A 20,104-nucleotide genomic window follows, 5' to 3' on the forward strand; every position below is an offset into this window, starting at 1 on the left:
GTTCGGAATCGTAACCAAAGTCTCAAAATTGGAACTGGTTCAAAACAAATATGTCAAAGTCTGGTCTAGTTCAGAACCATAACCAAAGTCTTGGTACTAGGAACCAGACCAATTTGAACCATTCCACAATTTTCAGAAGTAGAACTAAAGCTAAAAAACCAAACCAAACCAAACTGCCAATTTAGATCGGATTTGATCTGTTTACTGGGTCCACTGTTTTTTTAAACACCCCTATAAACATGTACTGAGTAAGAAGAATTGAACTCACCAGTAATTCTGGCAACTCAGAATTTTTTTGCAAATCAAATTAAGAAACTTCATTAAGTCCAAATTGAAATTCATTATGAAAAATAGAATTGGGATTGTGATACGATCCTGAGAGGAGGGGGGAGCAAAGCACTTGCCAATGCCCAGGCAATTTGGTCTAAGAACTAAATTTGCGGGGAGAGAGAGGGACTAGGTGTAGACGTGCCCGAACGTCCCGCCTCCGCACGGGAAGGGCGCAAAATCCGTTTTGTTCCTTAGGCTACTACAGTTCGAACTCAATGTCACAGTTCTGAATCTAATCTCGCAAAGTGCAATGCAAGACCAATAAATCACCAAAGAGTCCAAATCCGGCAAATCGTTTTGGAAAACTGATTTTAATGAAGAAGTATCAAACATGGACTGCTTTGCCAGATACAGAGTCGCCACCTAAATATTTTATTTTTGGAGAATTTAGGAAACCCTGACTCGTGCCTAAGGCCACGTGTCCGTCATCACCAAAGTTGCCTTGGTTCGGCAACTTGGGTACGAGAGGAGAAGGTCACGCAATGAGCACCCCCGCTCACCCGATCAAAGATCGGCCTTTACTAACATGATATTTTGTTTTTGAAAACACATGTGTTCTTATTCCGATTATTAGGCTAGAATTACTATGTGATGCGCACAACACACAAGTATAGACTAGATCGCCTAAGTTGGAACAAAACATCTCATATTTATTTGAAAATGGTTTGAAAGTGCTACTCGCAAGTAGGCTAAGACATGGATTTGCCACCCTCGAGTGGGCTTAGAAAACAAGATTTTTGACACTCTCAAGTGGGCTTAAAACTCGCATTTCGATGAATTGCTCCAATTCAAGTAATCTAACCTTCACCCACAGGCATTCAGGCAGTTAATCATATAAGCAGTTAGCCTCATGGCAAGCATGCTATCATGGCAATCACTCACACACATGCAAGATACTAAAGCATAAAAGCTTACCTAGTACTCTGAGCCAAAACCAAAGCTAGTTAGTAATCAATGCATGATCCTAGCTTATGTTAAGATGGCTAATGCAATACATGGAAAATGCAACTAGAAATAGGCTCGGCTATTCTAAGATGGCATATGAGATGCAATTAGATAACATGTATTCAAATTGGAATTGAAATACAATGCGGTTTGTATGATGCGCCAAGCCTGGTGCATGCAATACAGATGAATGGATACAAACATGTGAGCATAAGAATGCTAATCAAAACATGACCTAGAACTAACCATCGTAAGCGGTTAAGTAAAAGGGAGAAAGACGTGGGGTTGGAAGACATTCACACACTCACGCACACTTATTACAAAATTCGCCCTCTGGACGGAGGGTCCGAATGAATAATACAAACCAACTAATTAACCAACTATCCTAGCTAATTAATTATTACAAAACTCCTAACTAATTAAACAAATTAATTAAGTTACAAAAACCAACTAAGTAAGGAAGGACAAAAGCTAAATTGAGCTACCACAGCTCTGCCTCGGAATGATGAATGATGCATGCTCGATCGCCTCGCTCGGAAATCCGTTGCCATGCCTCATGTTGCCTCTGTTTGCACTGTTTTAGACTACTGAAAACTGCGCCAACTTCTGAAACACTTCTGATCCACTTCGTGGATATGCTGAGAGGTCATCGGCCAAGAGGTAAGGCCATCGGCCAAGAGATGAGGGCCATCGACCTGTTTTTAGTCCATCGGCCAAATATTGTTAGCCGATCGGCACACCAGATAGCCAATCGGCCATATATTCCTGCAGACTGCTCCTTTTGCTGTAGCAGAGTACAAACAGAGGCATGGCAATACATTTGCAAGAAAATTTTGTGCAACTACACCCATTATCATGTTTGAGACTCAAAGGAGTGTAGTGCTCGACTCTCGAGCCATCAATCACGCATTTCAATGCATGATGGCCAAAGAGACCGAGTCGCACAATCCAGTGTGAATGAAATGCACAAAAACACATAATGCCTTAACCTCTATCATGCATGATCAAGAGGGTCGGTGACCGAGGATTGAGGCACGTTTCATCACTTCAAGTATGAAACGTCCCTCGTTCCTCGTGTTTGGTTTAACACCCCAAACCAAACACAATGCAAAGCAAGCAACATGGAGATGCTATGCAATGCAACATAAGCATGCAAATGCAATGTAACAAGCAAGAAAAATGCAATGCAACCTAAACATGCAAACATGCAAACATGCAATACACCAAGCATGCAATAACATGCAAAAATCATGCAATGCGACAAGCATATAACAACAACAAAATGGAACAAGCATGCAACAACATGCAAGATGACAAGCATGCAACAACATGTGGAATGAAAAGCATGCAACAACATGCGAAATGGACTTAAACTAAAAATGGACAGACCTCAGCCATGCCCAAATCAGTGGCCAAAATGATAAATTAATGGCATGAAATGCACATACAAACATGCATACACTTTGGTTCGCAAACAAGGTATGAAGACAACAACTCTCAAGCATGAGCAATGAATGAAAAGCATGGATGTATGACAATACTATAGGCCCTGAAATCATGCATGGAATGGTGCCAAACCACTCACATAACACAAGGATAGCATGCAAGAAAGCTCAAAGCTTGAAACTAGCAAAGGGACTTAAACCATGGCTATGCAAAGCAAGCCCCAAAGGGCCAAGGGCAACCAAAACAATCCCAAGGCAGGTCAATACAAGACCAAAAGCATGCTTGAACCTAGCCAACACAAGCTAGAACAAAAGACTAAAAGCATGAAGCATGCAAGGCTAACAAGGGGTGTTACACTACACCTATTAAAACCAAACATGGCATGACTTAACCACTAAAAATCAGAGTTATGGCATGTCAAAATAAGTCCAAAAACCCACTGAGATGGCATCCTAAAGGCCTAAGCATAGAGGCAAGCACAATGACCCACTCTTAAGGCATAAAACACTAACTCTTCAAAGCATTGAAAGAATGACAAAGGCAAGTGTATGACCATGAAACATGCACTAAAATATCATTTCAAATGATGCCAAATCATGAGAATAGTCTAAGCAATGCATGCTAATTGACTTGATACACAAAGCTAACAAGCTAGATTGAACCATGGCTATACAAAACAATGCATATATGATCAAGACAACACAAATCAGAGTTTAAGCATGGTAAAATAAGGCTAAAAGCTTCATTGAGTTGAGCCAAAACATGCAAGAATGATGGTCCAAACACATGATGCATGTTATGCTAGCATACAAGATGCTATCAAACCAACTTAAAACAAAGTTGAAGCATGATAAAATAACACCAAAAAGTTGCTAAAATGGAACCAAAACATGCTAAGCAAACATGCTACTATTATGAGCCATTTATACTAGCAATCAAGACACAAGGAGATGGGGGGTCCCTCTCCTATTCAAGACTCCAAAACCACCTTTCCACCACTAAAAATCCTCTGGATTTCAGTGGTAGAGAGGTCATGCAAAGGCTAGAACAAGGGCCAAAAGGGATGGCTCAAAACAAGGCCTAATAAGGCCTAAGAGGGGGTAGACCACCCCCAACCAAAAAGTGACCTTAAACAAACATCACAAGCATGAAAAATCAGAACTTTTTGTAGTTTAGAGTTAAGCTTAAAAAAATATGCAAATAGGTCTAAAAGCTTATGCCAAAATAAGGGATCAAAAGGTAGTTGACTCACCCTTGAAGAACACCTTCAAGAACACAACTCCAGCAGCTTTTTTGAGTTCAAACCAACCCAAAAACACTAAAATCAACTCCTCAGTACCTCAGCAACAAAAGGATGGTGTTCTAGTAGGTGTTTGTGTGCAATAGTGTGAATGATTTACACTTTTGAGCACAAACAAGAGCAAATCAAGAGAGAGACGTAAAATATAGAGAGAGAGATATAGAACTTGTATCTTAAGATTTCAAAACCTCTGGAAAGGGAGGGGTGGCTCCATTCTTATATAAAATCAATTCTCAAGCTTGTTGAATGAGCTTGAGTCTTGATTCAAATCCCTCCATACATGTGTATATGGAGGATGAGAATTGTGCTCACCAACTGTCACAGCTGGCACAAAATATCTGCAAAAAACAGATAAAAAGGGCTCGGCCAGGAAATATGGCCGATCGACCAACACGAGTGCCGATCAGCCAACACTTATGGCCGATGGTAAGAAAACAAGGCCGATGGCACAATACCTTAGCCGATGGGTTGCAGGGATGGCCAACAAGCCATCCTCTTCCCTCATAAGCAAAAACCACAAGTCCTTGGTCCACAACCAAGCACAAAATAGACAAGTTGAGAGATTCTAAGGCAAGGCGCGCAGCCGAGACCATCGGGAACTCAAAACGAACACGAGCATGGATCATCACCTAGTGTTCAAACGATGACATCCAAGTCTTGAGGACGATCAAAAATGGGGTGTCTACACTAGGGTTTTAGAGGTGTGAGATGAAGTTGATGATGAAGATAAGTTGAAGAAGCATATATATATAGAGAGAGAGAGAGGAGGAGGGAACAAAGAGCGGTGGCTGCAATTAAGGCTGCATAAAATATCGTCAAATCTGCTAAAATTACTTCATTTGCACCAATTCATCTGTTAACTGCGGATTAAATTTTAAAATTTATAACTCGCCTTTAAAATTGCTTTGCTCCACCATTGTTGATACATATACTTTTTTTTAAAACTTTTAATAAAATATCAAGATAAAAATTAGAGTGAGAAATATTTAAGATGTAAAATTTGTTACAAATTAAAGTTATATATACGAAAAAAATTATGTAAAATTAGTTTGTGTATATATATAAAAAATTATAAATTATTATTATATAAATTAGTGTTATATATTATGTAAATATTTATAATTATTTAAGAATATTATTCAATCAACTAACAAATTAAAGGGAGATTGATCAATAAGTCTCATACTTTGGGCTTGTAATCCATATAATCCAATGTTTTTTTCTTGCGATCCATTTATTCCTTTTGGATGTCTAGTGACTTATTTGCCCACCACGTTGGAGTGTCACATTTGAAAAAAGTACACTAAAGAGTTTTTTAGTGTTACATCATACTTGTCACGTTGGAGTGTCACATTTGGAAAAAGTACATTAAAGAGTTTTTAATTAATTTAGAGTGTCACATTATACACTACAACAAAAATTGCTTATAACCACCTTTTTTAGACAACGCTTTTTTTAAAAACGCTATGGAAGAGGTAAAGTGAAATTAAGACACGTGTGTTTGACTTTATAACGGTGCTCCGTCTCTTCTGTCCTCGTTTCTCTTTCCGTCATTTTGTTTTCTCTCTCCGTCCTAGATCTAGGGTTTTCTCTGTCTCCTCATGCTCCTTGAGAGATTCACCAGGGTTGATTTCGATCACTTGTTCAAATCTAATTCTAAATCCATAGATTCTTGCAACAATTTGGTTGAAATTTCTTGATGGTTTTTTTTTGTTTTTCTTGATTTTGATTCTGATGATTTTGTAGAGGAAGATGGTTCGGTTGAGTTGCACAAATCGGCGGGGTTACGAGACCAAGGAGTGAAAAGGGATCTCAATCATCGGGAATCAAGATCATCGGGAACGAGACATGGACCAAGACTGATCGAGTTGGAGCAAGAGGAAACCAGCCGATGAAATTATAGGATTTTCTGTTCCAAGAAAAGCTCAAGCGCGATGGCGTTGGATGCGCTCTACCTATTGAAGCTCCTCCTCAGGTCTGGTCCTCCCATCGCTACCATTCCTCAGGTCCTCTCTCTCTCTGTATTGCTCCATCAAATCTTCGATCTGGCCTCTCTTCAGTCGAATTTTACTTTTTTTAATCTTTCACTTGTTATTTTTGGTCTGCTCTCTTTTCAATAGAATCTCATTCGCTTTGATCTTTTTGTTTTTCAATCTCACTATTTTCAAAATTTTCAATCTACGTTTGTTTATTGGTAGAACATAATTTTATGTATTTCTAATGAACATAGATAATTAGACTACATTATTCCTTTTTGTCTTGAAGGAAGAACATTAGAATCCTTGATTTTTTTTCTTAAAAAAATGCGATGTTGGTTGTAGGCCATTGGGCTCAGGATAAGTGGGTTTGTGTTTGCTTCCTTGGTGCTTCGGTTTTGGGCATCTTATCAAGGCCAAACTTTAGCTAGGACAGGTTAGATTCAGTTGATGCTTATTCATATTACTCCCTGAATCTTATGTGAAAACTTTGTTTATTTTCAATTTCAGCATCCTTTGGAAAGTATACACGACATAGATATTTACTTCATATTCTAATAGTGTCCATTATCATGGCTGGAATTACAGTGCGTGGCGTGATGTACTATAGAAGGGCATTCTAATAGTGTCCATTATCATGGCTGGAATTACAGTGCGTGGCATGATGTACGATAGAAGGGCATTAATGTTACAGAGTTTCCTGGAAGGAAGATCTCTGGGAGGTATTTTTTTTTTTTTGTGAATTCTTATCAGTCCTAAGTACTATTTGAAGCAAAGGCATAGATATTCTTTCTCATCTATTTCTTGTATCAACATAGGATGATTATTCTCAAGCAAAAGTCCTAACAGCACAAGGTTTTCAGTCTTCCTTTGAAGCACGGGCACAAGCTGACTTAAAGTTCACTTATGTTATTTCTTGCCAAATTTATGGGCAACAAAAACAGTGCAAAGCTCCAAAGGTGGCTAATATTGCTCTTTTGTTGCAAAGGTACTTTTCAATATTAACTTTTAATCTTATATGAACTTACTAGTTTCTTTTTTACCTGGACGCCTTTTTGTTCACGGACTATAACAGAATTTTTGGTGTGAATTAAAATAGTCTTATATTTGATCTTGTAGCTCAAAGGTTTTCAACACTAAAATTTTCAGGCTTACTGGGCTAGTGGCTTTGTAGTGTTAGGGGGAATGTGATGTCAATGCCATGTGCTCAGGCTTCTCATCTGAAGTGACTGTCTTGAATATTCTAGTACATGAAAAATGAATTTTTTTTTTCATATAATTCTAGAAACAATATATATATATATACATAATTCAATAAGCCTTTGTGTCAGTTATTTTGGGTCTGCTACTTGCATTTATTTCCTCCAGCTGACTATTAGAAATGAATAAATTAAATTTAATTAAAAAATATAGCATTATAAGAAATGAATGGCATGAATTCACAATTGATGCACACAAAAAAAATTGAGAATTAAGGAAGCTCTACTGAAACTGGGAAATCAGATGGCAAAGGAGCATGTGAGGGAACTGAAAAGAAATTGGTTGTCATGGATCCTGGAGGTGAAAGAAAACTTTCTGTTTACTAAGGGAGGCTGGGAGCTGAAATAAATAATAATCATGGAGGTGGTTTCACGTTGCTGCCATCCTAGTGGAGCCCTCTCCTTATTGAGTGATCAGGAACTGAAGGTATAATTCAATTGTGTGTGTTGGAATGTTTCTAGCACGTTCCTTTCTTAATGTTATATCATTGTAAATCATGTTCATCTGGCCAAGAATAATAAGCAATGGATCTAAATTTTGCTGATGGATCTAGCTGTATCATTGTCTGTGTTTGTCTGATATATATGTCTGTGTAAGAGAGATCTAAATCTTGGGTTTAATTCAAATGTCGTGTTATGTTTCTCATTTATCTCTTTTTTAAATGTCAAGAATTCATTTTTTTTATTCTTCTTCTAAATACAAGAACATGAGTTGATTATGGGTTTCAAAAACAGGACTTGCTAATGAATTTCCTCATCTAATCATTGTAGTCTTTATCTGTAAAATAAGTTCTTGTGATGGTTATACGGGTTAATTTTGAAAACTTTCAAACACTTTTGTGGGTCAAAAACACAGATTTTGGTTTTCTTTAGTGTTCATAAGAGTTAATATGCGATCCACTGGTTAAGAATTATAATTTTTATGAATGTGTCTGTGTAAGAGAGATTTAAATCTTGTATTAAATTCAAATGATGTGTTATGTTTCTTGTCTGTCCTTTTTTTTTTAAATGTCAAAAATTCAATTTAGCAAATTCACTTCCCTTTGATTGCTCATGTTCTCTGTCTCTCTTTGTCTCTGTCTCTTGTTTTCTTCTTCTTCTTCTTCTTCTTCTTCTTCTTCTTCTTATTTGATTTTATTTGGTTTTTATTAACATGTGCAATTCATCTTTTATTAACATATGGATATATATATATATATATATATACAAGTCTCTAGATCTAGTTGCTTTTGTATGTATAGCATGTCAATCTCTTTGTGCAGCATTGGCGAGATAACTGATTTGAGATGTCTCTGTTGTTATCTGCTTTGTTCTTAGCCAATTCTTGTCGACGTTGAGTTGAGTAGAAGCAATCTGGAAATCATTTCCTCAGGTTAGCTTTTTCTCAGCTATTTCCTCTTCTTTCTTTTTTTTCCTTGTTGATTTCAAGCTATCAATCTACTCTGTGCTCTTTGTTTTGTATGCGCTTATTTTTGTTTTCAGAAAAAAATAGTTTTCTCATGTCTTATGTTTTTGATATTGGTTACTAGATTGGATTCTCGTTCATGCTTTTGCCTTCTCATCTCTAATGTTTCTCATCTCTAGTACTTTTGCTTTTGCCTTCTCTCTGTGCTTGTTCTACTTTGTTTGGTTTTTATTCTTTTGATAGGATATATTTGTGGGAGAGGAAAATGGAGAGGATGATGGGGTATTCAAATGGGTTGCCTCCTTTGCTGCTATGTCAGTTCACTTTGGTTAGCATTGTTAGGCTGGAAATCTATACCACAGTGCATTGATCCCTCAAAAAACAATTGATTAGTTGGCTTTTTAGTCTCTTTGGTATGGTATGGATGAATAGTACAATGAAGTTGATCTTGAGTAAAAGGCAGTCATCCAGTTAATTTGTGGGTTCAGCCTTCTTATGCTGATTTTCTGCTAAATGCTCATTGCTCATTGCTCATATTTTGTTGGAGACAGAGATGGGTCCCAAAACTTGCAGTGGGCTGGGTTGTAAGTCAACCAAAGCCCTTGATTGAATATTTAATATATTGTTCGAAATCCTAGTACCAAATTAGCCAATTTGTTTCCAATAACGTGTTTTGATAAATTTCTTACAATTCATTTATGTTAGATGATGATGAGAAAAATATGTGAGAGGAAAAGTAAACCCATAATAAATCACTTGTTCAAGGTGTAGTAGTTTTCTTGGCTTTTCTGCCCTTTGCTTTTGCCATTCCTGTTGTCATTCAATACTAAGAGCTTGACAAACAATCTTGTTTGGCCAATGTGGGTAAATCAACGTTACAAGTTCCTTCTTGTTGAATGATAGATTAGACAAAATCCACTACCTTAAAAGCTGCAGTTATGCTTTAGTCATTTTATCATTCACTGCTTATTCACTTTCCCATTTGCATATATACTGGAATATTTCATAAATAATTTATGGTCAGGCTTTATATATGAACTACTGCATTACATGTTTACTGCAGTTGTTGATTTTGGACCAAACGAATTGGAGAACAAACATGCTGACTTCACTTCTAGTCCCTAATATTTTCTTTAGTCTTCCTTTGGCTTTGTTCAGCTTCTTAGGGTGATTACCTCTAATTTGATGGCAAACAAGTTTATTCCAATATACAAACATAATATCCATAAGCTTATTAGTATGAAAATTCATGGTTTAGGCAGATAGACAAGTTTATTCATTGTGTCAACCTTGTAATAATTTTTATAGGCCTTGCTTAATCCGAGTGAATTAGAAAGACAGTAGCCTGTATTTTCATTTTCCCTTGTGCTATCAAAAAGGAATTACTCCATTTATAGTTCTTTGACAGTAGCCTGTATTTATAGCTATATTCTAAATGATAACTTTTTGCCCAAATGGATTATGACAATGACTATTCAACTTTTGAATGTGATTTACTGGTTGAATGAAGCATTGCACAAAATATGATCTCAAAATTAGTAATGAGATTGTGTATTTTTGCAGTTATAAATTTGTTTATGTTAGATGTTTAGTGATGCTGTGTTGTGCTTGACGTTGAGGGAAATGATGGATAATGATTTACTGGTTAATGATGGATAATGCCTATCTATTAATTGCTAGATTGCATGATGAGTTAATGCCCTCAAAATAAACCCATAATATCATACATTCAAGACATAGGAAAGAGATATTATATTACAATCATCAGAGTATTCTTACAAAATGTATTACATATTGACAATCAAAGTAATCGCCCTATGGGTTTACAACTTCCCAAGACAACGCTTGGTTGCAAAAAGAGAGTGCAAACTCTATACAAAAAAAGCCCTTGGCTTGATATACATGTAATACAACAAAACAACAAAAGGTGGTCTAATAGCCTCAAGCCTTCCAAGCTACGTCCTTGGAGGTGGCATTACACCTGTACCTGAAAATGATGTCCCATATAGGGTGAGCCAACGCCCAGTAGAGATATGCTAAACATAGTATGAACAATAACTAAAACGTTAGCAATTGATAAACGTTTAACTCTTACACAACAACTTATAACACATTACAATCCCATGACTAATATGACCATGTTCTATTCCAGTTTCCATTTCTTATCAAATTCTCAATTCATAACTATGACTCATAACTTGGCCAATCAATTTAAACGAGATCACGTCTCATATCAACCGTATTTCTATTTCAAGCGAGATAATAACTCATTTTAAACATTTCATACCTCATAATAGATACACATTTTAGTACTGTATCAATCTCAAACAAAACACTTCCATACTTCACAAATGATACACATTTTAGTGTTGTATCAATATCAAACAAAAACACTCCTATACTTCACAAATGATACACATTTTGGTGCTGTATCAATATCAAACAAAAATCCGGTTTAGAAGTCCATCCCCCATCTTCCAATAAACTGTGGAGTACATCCCCCATCTCCTCCCACACAAAACAATGTATATAAGCGATTATCATGTACAAATTCAATCAATCAATACAAAATTTTGATGTATTATACCAACCGCCCTATTCAATAGCATACTCAATTGATTAGTTTTAGTTTGCCTAATCCCCATGCATTGTCTACAACCCTCAAGACTATCCTCCACCGATAGCCTAGCCTAAAGCAGTTATTTATAAACAGAGGATAAATGCACCAAATGGATAAAATATCAACATTTTGTCTAGGTGAGCGATAAATTAATCCAACTACACCCTTTTAATCCCATACCTTTCTAATTTGAATATTTCCTATTCAATTTCTCATTTCCCTAAATTAATTATACAAATTAGTTTATCATAACAATTAGGGCTTTTCCCCATATTCTCAACATCAACCCAAAGGCTCCAATATTACTAACAACATCAACAATCTCTATTTTAGACCCAAAACACGTATGGATGAGTCAAATAAACAAAACCCCTCTTTTCAAAATAGCACATTTCAAAACCCTAACTTCCCAAATCAAACCATTTAAACAAAAGCCCAACATCTAGGTTAAAGCTCATAAAGATGTGTAGAAATCCCTACCTCGAAGTGAAGAACTCAAACGGAGATGATGACCAAAGACCAACGTGCTCCAAATCCCAAGTTTCTCAGATTAAAACGAAGCCCTCAACCCACTCTATCTTTTTAATAAAGGACTAAGGTTAGATACTCACCCTAGGTAGATCAATTCTTAGAGAGAAGACAAGTTTAGAGAGAGAGAGTTGGCTCTAGGGTTTCAAAAGAAAAGATGATGAAAAAATCATGTTTAACCCGCTGCTGCCTACTGATATATAACAGGCCATTAGGACCTTACAGTTACACCAAAAATAATGACCATTAAACAAGAAAATGGTTACACCAAAATAATGACCATTAAACAAGAAAATGGTTATACCAAAATAATGACCATTAACCAAGTTCATGAATTCTATTTAACCTCCATTTATGACCAAGAGGTTACCAAAGTAATGAAACCCCATAAATAAATATAAGATATTAAGGATTGGTCGCTATAATGGACCACTAATAAGAATAGTAACTGAACCACTAATAAGGATATTAAATGAACCACTAATAAGGATATTAAATGAACCATTATGAAAATTTAATGGACACTAACTCTTGGTTTCCAAACACAACCAACCTGTTTTAAACCTACCCAACACGACCCAAGACTCATATACAAAGAGTAAATGATGGAAACGGGAAAAAGACAACAACACATCCACGGAACTGAGTCTGAAATACAATTAAACAATGAAGGGAAAACCGGGATCGCTATAGTGATAGATTTTGCAGATTTACTTACTGGGTTGTATGGCGAATCATTTTTGTGCAATAGCACTTTTAAGACCATCATTTTTTAGTCTTCAATTGATAATGGCATACTCAATGGCTAATATTTATTAGGTTGATTGTAGAATCCAACTATCCAATCAATTTTTTTCTGCCTACTTTCTAATCAGATTGAGTTTGTCTTTTTTTCCTTTTGATTACAGTGAAAAAAGCTTTTATGATCTTCAGAATGACAAAGAATGGGAGGGTGCACTCCTTATTTTTTTATTTATTAAAATGTAAAAATATTTAAAATTTGTAATTTGTAATTTTTATTTTTATTTTTATTTTTTTGAGTTAACATATTGTGTTTTAAGGGGTTTTTTTTTTTTTTTTTGGTTATGAAAAATTGAAAAATGGATACTAACTCACATTATGGTATATATTTTGAAAATGGTGATGGTGATGGTGATGGTGAATAGGTTTGCTTTGAACAAAAGTTAAAAGCTCATTAATTAAGAATTTTTTTTTTTTTAAAAAAAAGAGAAAAGGTGGCGTTTTTATAAAAACGTCGCAAAATATCATCATGATTACGTCATGGTTAACCTTTCTAACAGACACTGTTAACGAAGGTTAAGAATTAGTAGCGCTTTATAAAAAACGTCGTCTAAACTATTTAGTGGCGTTTTTAAAATGCCACAAAGATATGACGGCAGCCACATTGGCGACGAATATTAACAACGTCGTTTTATCTTTTTGCGGCGTTTTTGTGGTCTATTGCGGCATTTTACAAACGCCGGTAATTCCCCATTTTCATGTAGTGATACCTGCCACATTGGAGTGTCCCATGTCAAGTTTGGGAAAAGTACAATAAGGAGTTTTTGATTTTTTTTTTAGAATGTCACATCATATCGGTCACGTTGTCATGTTTGAAAAAAATATACTAAGGAGTTTATTTTTTTTTGAAGTGTCACATCATACCCGCCACGTTGTCGCGTTTGAAAAAAGTGCACTAAGGAGTTTTTAATTTTCTTAGAGTGTCACATCATACCCGTCATGTTATCACGTTTAAAAAAAGTATACTAAAGAGTTTTTATTTTTTTTTTGAAGTGTCACATCATACCCGCCATGTTGTCACATTTAGAAACAGTCCACTAAAGAGTTTTTATTTTTTTTGAAGTATCACATCATACACGCTACGTTGTTACATTTATGAAAAGTACATTAAGGAATTTTTAATTTTTTTAGAGTATCACATTAATACCTGTCACATTGGAGTATTACATCATACCTGTCACATTAATAAAAATGTATAATTATCCATCAAAACACTACTAAAATAAAAAATAGGATCATACGGAAAAAAACTCTCCACTAATAAGACTTAACAGATCAATAGAAAAAACTTGAGACTAATTGGAATACTTATTTGTAAAATGAGATTTATTAGTAAATATCCCCAAATTAACACTATCTTAGACAGTCCAAATTATAATTTGATTATTTATTAATCCATCATTTACACAATTTAATTTATAATTTTAATTTCAAATTGTTGAAATTGAATAGCACCGCACACTGCTACTGCAATGGCGGCTTTGGATGAATTGACATTATAAGGAAACTCGTTATTTAGGGCCTTTTTGCACACCAAGGATCCTCTAGAGTGAAATTTCTCTAAAGTTTCCTAGAGTACTATATTGTGTGGTTGAGATTTACTGGCAAGTCACATCAGAAAAATTGATGTGACGTGCCAGTAAATCTCAACCACACAATGTAGCACTCTAGGAAACTTTAGGAAAAAATCACTCTAGAGGATCCTTGCTCCTTTTTGCAATGGATCAATGAAGTCCGCCTATTGGAAGCCCACGGAAAAGCAGAAAGAAATTACTAGCTCGTAAATCGGACTGATGAAAGGAAAGAATTTCTAATGGTAACTTGGACACTTGATTGGGTGCGTTTTTTATTATATTAATTTATCTTGAGTTTAAATTTTTTTAATTTTAATTTAGGAATTTTTATTGATAAGTCTAATTTAGAAGTGTTTTAACCCAAGAAGTTCATGAAGGAATTTTTTAATCCATTTAGTCCTATGTATGTATAGTTTTATTCCATAAAGTCCATTTTCTTGATTTACAATATTTTCTTGGACACTTATACCCTTATATTTAATTTTGATGCCCTTATAAATATTTTTTCAACGATTAGCAATTTAATTATGTGAACATTCATATTTTAAAATTCACATTTGTAGGAATGTAAATTGGCCCGTGGGCGGGGCCCGAAACCCGCCCGCGAGCCAGGGCGGGCCCGACCCGATGACAATATAAATATTCACATTGACATGTTAAAATTCACATTAATAGGAGTGTAAAATTGGCCCCCGCCCCGTGGCAGCGCGAAACCCGTTCGCGGCCCATGGGCGGCCCGGGGCGGGGCCGGTCCGGCGCGTTGACAATGTGAATATTCACATTGACATGTTAACATTCACATTGATAAGAGTATAAAATTGGGCCGCGGCTCATGGGCAGTTAAAAGCCCACCCGCAGCCCGGGGCGGGCCCGGCCCGGCCCGTTGATAATGTGAATATTCACATTGACATGTTAACATTCACATTAATAGGAGTGTAAAATTAGCCCGCACCTCGTAGTTGCCTGAAACCCGTCCACGGCCCGTGGGCGGGCCCGGCCCGGCCTGGCCTGTTGACAATGTGAATGTTCACATTGACATGTTAACATTCACATTGATAAGAGTATAAAACTAGACAGCAGCCTAGGGCGGGCTCGACCCGGCCCGACCCGTTGACAATGTGAATATTCACATTGACATGTTAACATTTACATTAATAGGAGTGTAAAATTGGCCCCCGTCCCGTGGCGGCGCGAAACCCGCCCGCGGCCTATGGGCGGCCCGGGGCGAGCTCAGTCCGGCCCGTTGACAGTGTGAATATTCACATTGACATGTTAACATTCACATTGATAATAGTATAAAATTGGCCCATGGACGGCCAAAAGCCCGCCCGCGGCCTGGGGCGGGCCCGGCCCGGCCCGTTGACAATGTGAATATTCACATTGACATGTTAACATTCACATTGATAAAAGTATAAAATTGGCCCGCAGCCCGTGGGCGGCCCGAAGCCCGACCGCAGCCTGAGGCGGGCTTGGTCCGACCCGTGACAATGTGAATATTCACATTGACATGTTAACATGCACATTCAGCGGAGTGTAAAATTAGCCCGCGCCCCGTGGCTGCTCGAAACCCGTCCACGGCCCGTGGGCGGGCCCGGCCCAGCCTGTTGACAATGTGAATATTCACATTGACATGTTAACATTCACATTGATAAGAGTGTACAATTAGCCCGTGACCTGTGGGCAGCCTGAAGCCCGACCTTGGGCCAGGGCGGGCCCGGCCCGTTGGCAATATGAATATTCACATTGACATGTTAACATTCACATTGATATGAGTGTAAAATTGGCCCGCAGCCCGTGGGCGGCCCGAAGCCCGATCGCAGCCCGAGGCGGGCTTGGCCCGACCCGTGACAATGTGAATATTCACATTGATATGTTAACATTAACATTGATAGGAGTGTAAAACTTATCCGCTGCTTGAAGCTCGCCCGTGGCCCGGGGTAGGCCCGGACCCAAACCCAGGCCACCCTCGGCCACCCACGAGCTTCGGGTAGCCCATGGGACGCGAGTCAATTTTACACTCTTATCAATGTAATGTTAACATGTCAATGTGAATATTCACATTGTCAACAGGTCGGGCCGGGCCCGCCCCGGGCCGCCCACGGGCCGTGGGCGTGTTTCGGGTAGCCACGGGACACAGGCTAATGTTACACTCTTATCAATGTGAATGTTAACATGTCAATGTGAATATTCACATTGTCAACGGGTCGGGCCCCCGTCGGCCCGAGGCCGGGCTTCGGGCTACCCACGGGTCACGGGCTAATTTTACACTCTTATCAATGTTAATGTTAATATGTCATTGTGAATATTTACATTGTCAACGAGCCGGGCCGGGCCCGCCCTGGGCAACGGGCGGGCTTCGGGCCGCCCACGGGCCACGGACCAATTTTACACTCCTATCAATGTGAATATTCACATTGTCAACGGGCCGGACTAGGCTCGCCCCAGGCCGCCCATGGGACGCGAGTCAATTTTACACTCTTATCAATGTGAATGTTAATATGTTAATGTGAATATTCACATTGTCAACAGGCCGGGTCGAGCCCGCCCCGAGCCGCCCATGGGCTGTGGGCTAGTTTCGGGCAGCCACGGGGCGCGGGCTAATTTTATACTCTTATCAATGTGAATGTTAACATGTCAATGTGAATATTTGCATTATCAACAGGTCGGGCCGGGCCCGCCCAAGGCAGCCCACGAGCCGCAGACGGGTTTCGGGCCGGCTACAGGCCGCGGGCTAATTTTACACTCCTATCAATGTGAATGTTAACATGTTAATGTGAATATTCACATTGTCAACGGGCCGGGCCTGGCCCTCCCCGACCCGGGCCCGGGCTTCGGGCTGCCCACGGGTCATGGGCCAATTTTACACTTTTGTCAATGTTAATATTAATGTTAATATGTCAATGTGAATATTCATATTGTGAACGGGCCGGCCCGGGCCTGCCCCGGGCGATGGGCTGGTTTCGGGCCGCCCATGGGCCACAGGCCAATTTTACACTCCTATCAATGTGAATGTTAACTTGTCAATGTGAATATTCATATTATCAACGGGCCAGGTCGGGCCTATTTTTTTGGCTTGTGGGCCGGCCCGGCCCGACTCGAATTTTTCCGGGCACCCACGAGGATCGACATAAGCCAGGCCCCTACACATTGACGATATAAATATTTATATTGACGGTGTGAACATTTACATTAAGGGTATTTTGGTAATTATGTCACCCATAGGACTTATTGAAACATAAGAAAATAATGTGAACTAAATGGAACATAAGTAGATAAAAAGGGTATTTTGGTCTTCTTATCTCAAATTGGACCTAATGGAATAGTCAAAAAGAATATGGGTTAGATGGAATAAAACTCTGAGAAAATGAATTTGTCAAAAAAAGCTCCCTTTAATTTATTAACATGTATTTGATATTATATTAAATTATTTAGAGTTTAATAGCTTTCTATTTTTAATTCATTAATTAAAATAAATGTATTTAATAACTTTTGTTTTTAATTTATTATTAAAAATTCAACAAGTGAAGATTCATTAAATGAAATGAAATATTAATTAGCATGGACCTTTTTTTAGTGGTGCTATATATACTGATTAATTTATATATTAGTGTACCAACTGGTGTTATGCTATTATTATTAATCCCACCTATTATACAAATTATAAATACTGAAAACTTCTAAAATTATGACACATTATCTGTTAATATACTAGTTAGTGCATTAATTGCTACATATAGTATTATTCTTTTTTATAAATCAATATAAGAAAGAGAGGATGTTAATCATCTGAATTGTTTATTTGGTTGAGTTTTATGTATGGATTATTTCAAAAAAAAAATAATGATCCAATAATCATAACTATATAATTTTATTATATTTGTTTTAAAAAATGAATGATTTATTTTTAAAATAATAGGTGTCGTATACTTTTTAGAGGCTAGTGTCAAATCATATTTGTATTAAGTTTTATATTTAAAATTGCATTTATTATTCATTTTTTACATACAAATATAATTTGATTGAAGGATTATCGATGTCAATCAACTTATTTTTTACACAACAATTTTAAATTATTTTTTCAATCTCATCTATAGAACAAAAAAAAAAATTATTTTTCAGTAAATATTTATTTTTAATTTTTGATTAAAATTCAAGAGCGAACTGTTGGAAAATTTGGTTTTTATAAGCTTATTTCTGGCCAACTTTGAGCCTAATTTTGAGTGGGTCCCAAACGTCTTTGGGGATAGGTCTAAAAAGGTGACGTCTTCATTGTCGCATGGCAAGTCACACGATGAAAATGGTTCGTCAAAACCAGTTATGAGTGAATGAGAATTTGACGTCGTTTTCAGGTTCGTGGAATGGACATTTAAAGAATTAAATGTGAATTTCCTTGAAATAGGTTGTCCCACATTGAAACTTTAGAGAGCTTGAATATGTATATAAGCTCTAGATTGCAACACTTGGATTAGGCCCTGTAAATGCGCCCCGAGGGCTTTATGCTACCACAGTTCGGACTCTGTGGACTGCTTTGCCAGATACAGAGTCTCCACCTAAATATTTTATTTTTGGGGGAATTTAGGAAACCCTGACTCGTGCCTAAGGCCACGTGTCCGTCATCACCAAAGTTGCCTCAGCTCGGGAACTTGGGTACGATTGGGGAAGGTCACTTCGTCAGCACCCCCGCTCACCCGATCAAAGATCGGCCTCTACTAACCATGATATCGAGTTTTGAAAATATAATGCGTTCTTATTCCGGTTATTAACCTAGAATTACTATGTGATGCGCACAACACACAAGTATAGACTAGATCGCCTAATTTGGAACAAAGCATCGCATATCCGTTTGTTTAGAAAATGGTTTGAGGTTTGCTACTCGCGAGTAAACTAAAACACGGGTTTCAATGAATTGTTCCAATTCAAGTAATCCAACCTTCACCCACGGGCATTCAGGCAGTTATGTCACATAAGCACATAGCCTCATGGTAAGCATGCTATCATGGTAACACTCACATACATGCAAGATGCTAAAGTATAAACACTCACAGTGTACTCCGAGCCAAAACAAGGAACATGTTAGTAATCAAATGTATGATCCAAGTCCATGTTAAGATGGCTAATGCATCGCAGGCAAAATGCAACTAGAATAGGCTCGGCTAATCTAAAGTGGCATATGAGATGCGACAATTCGAAACATGTATTTAAGTTGGAATTTAAATACAATGCAGTTAATATGATGCGCCGAGTCCCGTGCATGCAATACAAATGAATGAATGTAAACATGCATAGCATAAGGTATGCTAAATCAAATATGTCCTAAAACTAACTATCATAAGCGGTTAAATAAAAGGAAGAAAGAAGTGGGGGTTGGAAGACATGCATCACACACACGCATGCTTATTACACAATTGCACCCTCTCGAGGGAGGGACCGAATAAATAATACAAATCAACTAACAAGCTAATTACCCAACCAAATCGAAATAAATAACCAGTCTAAGTTATTAAAAAGCTGAAATGGCCTCGAGGCGAGGGATGCATGCATGCTTGTACGGCTTCGCTCTGAAATCCATCGCCATACTCATCCTGCCTTTGTTTACACTGATCTGTACTTCTGAAAACTTCACAAACCCCAAGGAAGCTTCAGAATTACTCCCTGAGATCTGTGGGATGTCACCGACCAAGAGGTGAGGCCACTGGCCATGGGGAACTGGTCATCGACCATTTGTGGCAATATCGGCTAAAACTTAATGGCCGGCCGGCATTGAAGATGGTTGACCGACCATCTCTTCCAGCAGAATCCTGTTTTGCTACAGCAGAGGATAGACAGAACATGGCGATGCATTTTCAAAGCAATATTTGCACCACCACCCTCCTTGTCATGTTTGAGACTCAAAAGAGTATGGTTCTCGACCCTCGGGCCA

The 20,104-nt window shown here is 37.8% G+C and overlaps 1 long non-coding RNA gene across 2 annotated transcripts; it reads left to right on the top strand.

The window, feature by feature from the left end:
* Positions 1-6,403: 6,403 nt before the first annotated feature.
* On the top strand, positions 6,404-12,834 carry LOC145803341 (uncharacterized). 2 transcript variants are annotated; one of them, XR_014345447.1, is made up of 4 exons: positions 6,404-6,719; positions 6,816-7,683; positions 8,574-8,628; positions 12,718-12,834. It is a non-coding gene; the product is annotated as an uncharacterized LOC145803341 (long non-coding RNA). The 2 variants fall into 2 exon arrangements; XR_014345448.1 differs by lacking the exon at positions 12,718-12,834 and adding an exon at positions 9,725-10,334.
* Positions 12,835-20,104: the final 7,270 nt, after the last annotated feature.

Source organism: Camellia sinensis, chromosome 11, assembly GCF_055761805.1.
Source record: "Camellia sinensis isolate YWXY chromosome 11, ASM5576180v1, whole genome shotgun sequence".
In the NCBI taxonomy this organism is placed as follows: Eukaryota; Viridiplantae; Streptophyta; class Magnoliopsida; order Ericales; family Theaceae; genus Camellia; species Camellia sinensis.